General features: G+C 32.9%; 1 protein-coding gene across 5 annotated transcripts in view; it reads right to left on the bottom strand.

Annotated features, from left to right (window-relative positions):
* LOC123527326 (uncharacterized) overlaps nucleotides 1–7918 on the bottom strand; it is a 63857-nt gene extending 55939 nt beyond the window's left edge. For 3 of the 5 annotated variants that reach the window (XM_053523288.1, XM_053523289.1, XM_053523285.1), the window contains exon 1: nucleotides 7794–7918. The gene's annotated coding sequence lies outside the window, so the exon portion shown is untranslated. Of the gene's footprint in view, nucleotides 1–7386; nucleotides 7424–7793 lie in introns of those variants that run through there. The other 2 variants (XM_053523286.1, XM_053523287.1) reach the window with 2 other exon arrangements.
* Between the last annotated feature and the right edge of the window lie 379 nt (nucleotides 7919–8297).

Raw genomic sequence — 8297 nt, forward strand, 5'->3', positions numbered from 1 at the left:
GATGTGAATGTGCTACACAAAGTAGTCCCATTTCATGAACAATGCGGATGAATTATCAATGAACAAGCAGTTCTTATACAACCTGTATCCACTCACACTGACCATTTAGATTATATAAGATCTATCAATGATAAGGTATTCCAGCCCATGATTATATCACAAGCTAGTCAGGCAGAGTTCATCTTAGATATGAGGCACATAAAATTTGTATTTGTTTCTCATTCATGTATATTCAAAGACTGGCATTTAAACAGAAAATAAATCAACCAAAAACCCGCCACCATCAGACATTTCAAGGCTTTGATCTTTGTATCCAGACAGAGGCTACTTTACCAAATGTAGTGCTGACTGTGGATGTATGCAACCTTACTTTTACTGTATTTTTGTTTTCTATTAAAATTGATACCTAAATAAATACAAATCGCTGCCTTAGGACGAGGGTAAATATCTTCTAGTAAATTAGAATATAAAATTTTGTTTCAAGCATGTTACATCTTTAAACGTTTATTCAAGGATGTAGATACATTTTTAAAATAAGTCTTTACAATAAATACAGACTTAATAGAATTGTTAATTCTGAATAAAATCTGTATGTAGAATTTTGGGTTGTGATGATGCTTGGTGCACGTGGGTGGTTGTGCTCAACTTAAAAAAATATCTATACATTGTACTTGATTTAAACGAGACCTGTGGTAACATTTAATTGGACTATTTTAACAACACTTTTCTGCGTGTTAGTTCATTCATTTTATTACGGTATATACAATTTGATGTTGTGTGATTCATGGAAAAAGTGACAAAAGCTTGTTATAAGGGCTGCCAACCTACACATATACATGTAAAAAGCAGGTCTTACTTTTAGCACCCATATCCATCAACTTAACATGAAAAACACTTTATCTTGAACATATATAAGCATAAGCCTAAGATTGTAGAGTCCGTAGATCACTAAACCCTGAAACAAACATGAACTGCAGGAGATTTCTTTTGCAATAACATGTTCAAGAATTTAATGTATTTTATTAAAAAGGTGTTTATGCATTACAACAAGTCCTTTTGAAAAAACTTGATATCATTTTTTAAGTTTTGAAGTATATATTAAGATGTAAGAAGCAAATGAGGCATTAATACTGATTTATTCAAATATTAAGCAGAATACATAAGCCTTAGATGATAAATATTATTTATTTAGTTGAAAACAATAAAACATATATGACAACATCATTTCCTGACTCTTATTTGCAAAATTACTTGACTTTGAAAATGTGATCTACAGATACTACGACCTACGGACAAATTTCAATTGGTCGCCATGAAAAAAAATGCAGAAAGCTAAGGTTTCAAGCTGTACATTTTTCATTTATTGCCGGAGTCTAAAACAGAAAACAATACGAACATATCAATAGCTCGACATTTTTATAAAAAAACGTGCTTAAAAATATGCTATCTACGGACACTACCAAACGGTGTACTTCGATTATTAGTTCCTGAAGCTTGACAAGAGTTTTGGCAAATGATTGTTTTTATCTGTTGTAAGGATACATAATCACTCAGTCTGGTGATTATCATGAACATGATTTGTCAAAGATATTGCTTTTACATCTTCACAAACTCAACAAATGTAAGACTGAAAAAGCATAACAATGACAACATTTCCCAAAAGATGCTACACACGAAAATACTCAATATGCTAATGAATTGCATCAACAAAATGTTGCCCAGATGTATAATTATACATTTGTTACCTTAAAATTGGTTTCCTTTCACATACTTCTTTGCAACACATGTGCAGTTTTTGGCTTGTTTAAAATGACACAGTATAACATCAAAAAATGCCGTTTTAGCTTTACTTTATGCATGATATCTTTAAAACGGTGAGCCGAAACCTTATAGTGTTATGCTAAGAAAACTGGCAACAAGCTCTAAACAATGCCACTCATTATATTATATTTACTTTTTATTCTAAAGAAATGCAAGAGTATAACATCAGCTCATTCTACTTTCCCTATCTGATCTTGTTTTAGCCGCAAAGTCATATACAGTGAATATGCATTACGTTATCATTTGTTGATTCATATACCTTTAGTATAAGTAGTTAGAGGTTTTAGATTATAAGGACTATTTGACCTTATTTGACCTTTAGCCCTTGGTCCAAAGTGACCACTGCTGACCAATTCAAAAAACCACAGGTTTTAACAACTTACTGTGAAAACCTCTGGTTTAACCGAATGAAAACCTCTCGTTTAACCAAATGAAAATCTTTAGTTTAACCGCAGATTTTAACAAAGTGAAGAGAACAGATATTTTATATAAAAGATATTTCTGTAAAAACCCGGAAGAAAACTTTAAACCTCACACTGAAAAACAAATTACAGTAGTTTTGCCCTTATTGATTGATGACGCACGGTGTTTATATTACACTTTACAACTTTATTGATAAGTGGATTGCACAAGTGCAGTGTTAAACATATAAGGAAAATTTTCAATACGTTTTAGTTACATGCTACGTTCAGGAAAGTCTAGTATGACGTCTGTCTTTTCCTATTTAATGGTAGTCTGGTTTGTTTCAGAGGTCCGGTATTAAGTCTGTTCCACCCGTTTGATGCCAGTAGCTGTGACTATTACAAATTAAAGGTTGCGCGCACAATAGATATCTTCCTATAATTTGTAATAGCCACCCGGCTTGCCTTATCTCGTTCTTGTCTCTGTTTCGAAGGTTCGGGAGGCAACGAACAATAGGGTTAAAGGGGATCCTGCTGTGAGCCAACAGATCGGACGGCTTCAGATGGACCAATGCTTCATTTCGGTGAGCCAACGGGGAGATGACTTAAACGCTGAAATCAGACCGCATACACAAAACAGGAGTGAGTCGTGGAGGGGAGTCAAATTGATGGAGACGTGAGTGAGTCAATTTGATGAGTCAAATTTTGAGTGGAGTCAATTTAGAGTGTTTTTTGAGTCAAAATTTGAAATGTTTATTAAGCCTGTGAAACTCCATGAATTCCTGTAAAAAATTTTGATTTATGCCCTTTGAGAAATGTGAGTCAGTAATATCATGTATAACTTTTTCTGAAATAATAAATGTAAGTGTCTATATCTATGTTCTAGTTCCAGTATTTTCTAACACTACCATTGGTGATTAATCTTGAACGTTTAATTAGCTATATTGATGGTTGTTGCCTACATAATTTTCACAAGTGACAGGAGAAAGTTGTGCATTATCATGGTGGTGTAATTCCAATTAAAATGTTAAAAAAATTGTAGCATTTCATGATGTACACGGATTTATATTTAGATTGAAATGCATTTGCATTATATATATTAATTTATCAATGGAGATAACATGTTATTTTTCGTTTTTTCTTGTTAATTAAAAGTAACAGACTTTAGGGAACTTATAAAATACAAGTTTCTTATCTTGAAATGCATTTGAAGAATTACCACTCGTAAAGGGCTATGGAATCATTAAGTCAATGCCACTATTTGAAGAGAATTTTATTTCATACAATAAAAACATAAATGATTATGACACTGCCCTATTTCTTAACTGATCTTACCATCACACTTGCACCTGATTTTAATTCTTAATAAATATAATTTGGATTGATGCAGAAATGAAAGTGTAAACCTGGGAATAATGTTTTTTATTGAACAAGGTCTTATAGCTCTGACTCTGCTAGATTTTTTAGTCTGGTTTGCCTTATAATAACTCCTGATCTAGATCTTAAGAACATTTCATATTGTATATAAATATGATCGAATTCTAAAGAAACAAGATACAATCAATGTACAGATCTAACAGAGGATGAAATTAACAAATTGTGCTAACCTGAAGGGCCAACAACTTGACTACAGTATACAGTGTAGCTCAGAATCAAACTGGGTGAGATTTTAAATAATGACATGTATTAATTTGATATGTGTGATATAGAGAAAATAGTAATAATACTAAATTATTGCCCAATTTATTTCCAAATGTAGTTACTACCTGTGATAAACACACAATGGTGAAAATTAATGAAAAACCAAAGTAATAGACTTTGGGTTTTGCACGAAACATACCGTAAATGGAAAGTTAGCAAAGTGGAAATTTTGCAATTTAAAATTCGCTAATATTGTAAATAAAATTGTAATGTAACATAACAATTGATATCATTACACAAGTAAGGAAATCAGAAAATTGCTAAAATTTGCGCACACTAAACACATGGATTTCAAAAATCGCTAACTTTTTGACACCAAAATACAAGGGACTTCAATAAATAATGCTACTCATGGTATTCCTATCGGTGGTTTTTCATTGCGTTTTCGGCACATTGTAAGCAATTTTTGGGAACAAAGTTAGTAACTTGGAATAGAAAAATTTAAGCAAATTATAAAAATAATCATTTAATGGATGTACATGCGGTATACTGAGCATATAAAAATATAACTTGGGTTGACCTAGCATCCAGTCTCAAAATTAATAGATAACTTATGAAATCTCAAAATATCTACGTTTTGTATAGATACAGCAATTTGTGAGATTGCGTTATTTTAAATACTTTCTGCGAGTTTATTTTACAAGACAACTAAAACATCTTACTCGAGTTAATCCTTCTGGAATGATCTCGAGAGCGTTAATCTTAAGTGTAAGAACAGTTTCGCGATCGAGAATAAGAAATTAGTATACTATAAATACAAGAATTTTTTCAACGATCACATCACACCTGACAAATTGCAGAGGCTTATTGTCCAGCACCTCATTTTGAGTAAAAATGGCACCATTTAATAAGTACACTAAATTGCGGTGCTATAACGAAAATGTTTCATTGTACAACTCAGCCCGCAAAATTTACATGTACACTAATCGCGGTTTCGGCTGCAGGTCGCGGGTGGTACAAAAGAATTTTGTCACAATAGAATTAATGAATTCAATACACCAACATGCATGCTACTTATTTTTAGCTCACATGAGCACGAAGTGCTCAAAGATGAGCTTTTGTGATCGCCCTGTGTCCGTCGTCCGTCCGTACGTCGTCAACAAATTGACTGTTAACTATCTAGAAGTCACAATTTTGGCCTTGGTCAGAATGTTACCCTCAATAAAATCTTGGACGGGTTCGATATTGGGCTCGGGTTTCAAAACTAGTCAACCAGGTCAATCAAAGAAAAGCTTGTAAACACTCCAGAGGTTACAATTTTGGCCCAATCTTAGAAACTTGTCAGAAATTACTCTCAATAAAACTAGGAAAAATTCGATATTGGTCATCTGGGTTGAACACTAGTCACCAGTAAAATCAAAGGAAAAGTTTTTTAAACACCCTAGAGTACATTATGGCCCATCTAATAATTGGTCAGAATGTTATCCAATAAATTTGGACGATTTTATATTAGTCTCTGGTCAAAAATTGGTCACCGGTCAAATCAAAGGAAAGCTTGTTAACACTCTAGAGGTCACCCTTTTGGCCCAACCTTAATGAAACTGGGTCAGAATGATATCCTCAATAAAATCTTGGAAGAGTTCAATATTGGGTTATCTGGGGTAAAAAAACAGGTCACCTGGTCAAATCAAAGGAAAAGCTTTTTAACACTGTAGAGGCCACATGTATGATTATATCTTCATGAATGTTGGTCAGAATGTTAATCTTGATAGTCTCAAGGTCCAGGTTGAATCTGGGTCATGTAGGATCAAAAACTAGGTCATCAGGCCAAATCAAAGGAAAAGCTAGTTAACACTGGTGAGGCCACAGCCACATTTATGACCATATCTTAATGTCAGAATGTTGATCTTAATGATCTATAAGTGAAGTTTAAATCTGGGTCAGTTGGAGTCAGAAACTAGGTCACAAGGTCAAATCAAAGGAAAAGCTTGTTTACACTCTAGAGGCCACATTTATGACTGTATCTTCATGAAACTTGATCAAAATGATAATTTTGATGATCTTTAGGTCAGGTCAAATCAAAGGAAAAGCTAGTTAACACTTTAGAGATCACATTTATTTAACATATCTTTATGAGACTTTGTCAGAATATTAATCTTGATGATCTTTAGGTCAATAGGTCAGGTGAGAGATACAGGGCCTCCATGGCCCTCTTGTTTTATTTACCCGAGCTAAACGGTAGTCAATATTGCAATATCATTGGACATAAACAATTTCAAACACTTATACCGTGTTCACACTAGCAGATCGGTTTTATTTTTATCTGGCTATAAATTGGTATTTGACATTTAAAACCCTTCAAAATATAATCTAGTTTGCGTCCACACTAGGCAAAGAAATGTGGTTTAAATATATACATGCAATGTTGGAAGTAAACAAATATTTTGCAATAAGCAAGAAAGGTGCCAAAGAAGAAAATGACAGAAACAAGAAGGAGTCATTAATGTTTTAAACTTCTGTGTTCATCTAAAATTTCTGTTCATTCCATCTATAGTCAATTTTTGCATGACTCCATATTGCAATTAAATGTTTTGCTTCATCAACACTCCAATTACTTTTGCCAGACATAGCATCAATTGTTTGATACAAAAGAGAAACACACGGTATTCTTCAGCCAAAAGGTCAGATCTGGGGATTTGGGATTGTAAAACCAGTTATAACTCACATTTGCGTTCACACTTGTAAAATGATGTAGTATTACTTTTTAATATAGTATTAAAACCACCTACCGAGGTAGATTTAATGCTATATCACAGAAACCAATAGACCTTTACATAATTCACGTTTTACACTACATATAGTGTGGACGCAAACGAGTTTAAAAAAATAAACCCAAGTTAATGTAGGATTAAAAGCGTAGTCTGAACACGGTATAATAAGCATAATCACAAATATTAAATTATTTATGTAACAAGTGTAAATATCTAAATTTTATCCGACTTGCATAAATTCCTCTTGTTTATCTTAAATCAAGTGCTGCTGAAATAATTCATCTAATAAGATAATTAAACTTGTAAACAGACTTTGGTATTCAGAATGGGACTGAAAGGTTCTTATAATAAATCTGTCGACAAATTTTGAAAATGATCTAAGGCCAAGTGAAATATTTGTTAAATAAAACAACAAAAACAACAAACTTCAATAAAAAAAAACTGATGAGGAGTATTATATTTGTTCACTGATAAAGGTTATGAAAAATATTGTCTATTATTACACCCAACCCATCAGATAATACATCCAGTAGTAATTAGAACATGCTCCTACAGTTATTCACTTGGAACTTAGTTTTGGAAACTTGGTTATTACTTTTTACCAGTACTTTATGCTGTGGTCTATTTGAATATGTTCCCATGGGTTGACCGCCTTTTGATTTGTTTACAACTGTTAAATAAATAAAATTGTATTTCATATCTATGTGATGCTTTAAAATCTCTTAAAAAACAATGAGATAAAATATACTGACAATTAACAATTTGACCAAGCCCTCTGTTCCGTGTACCTACAATCAATGTAAGACAAAAGCATAATTATGTTGAATAGTTATAAAAATCTCAATAAATAAATTTTATTGATAAAACAAATTTGACTCCATGACTCCACTCCAATTTTGACTCCACTCTACTCCAAATTTGACTCCACTACATGACTCCACTCCATGTTTTGTAGTATGCCGTAGCAGACGGGGCTTTTGCACTTTTTAATAATTTTCTACTTTAAAATACATTGATTTTACAGAATGAAATATACTGATCGAAAGCGATCTAACGTGTATCATTATCAGCCAGGTACAATCAAAACAAACCAACTTCTTAAATTCTCAATATGTTATAACAAAAGGAAAAGAACATGCAAAAAAAAAAAGATATTTACCCGTTCATATACTGACTCTATAACCTATAACTCCATTTTTATATTATAACTTCATTTTGTAGTAAACATGTACACAAGGTAACTGCTTACTATAGGCTGTTTAGCAGACGAAATTATAATTATTGGAAAAACAAGGTTATCAATGTAAAGGTTTACGATAGTTAAACCGTGTTAAGGTATTAGGTCCATAATAAAGAGGATTCAATTTCTAACATTATCCTGTGTTAATTACAATTTTTTTTTTGGGGGGGGGGGGGGGGGGGGGGGGGGGGGGGGGAGGACATATTTCTTCGAGTCCCGCTGGAGCCAATTTTTTTTCTTAGGTATGTTGGCTGCTAGTCTCGGGATACCTTTGAATACATCCCTGTTAAGTGGTAAGGGACTAGGTTAGGGTATATGTCACAAACTGACATACGGGCCTCATTGTGTCTGTAATTTAAATACAGGTATTGCATCATCTTTTTGTAAATTCTTGAGTTATTGAGGTATATCTCAGATTTTACG

Source organism: Mercenaria mercenaria, chromosome 14 (genome assembly GCF_021730395.1).
Source record: "Mercenaria mercenaria strain notata chromosome 14, MADL_Memer_1, whole genome shotgun sequence".
NCBI classification, from domain to species: Eukaryota; Metazoa; Mollusca; class Bivalvia; order Venerida; family Veneridae; genus Mercenaria; species Mercenaria mercenaria.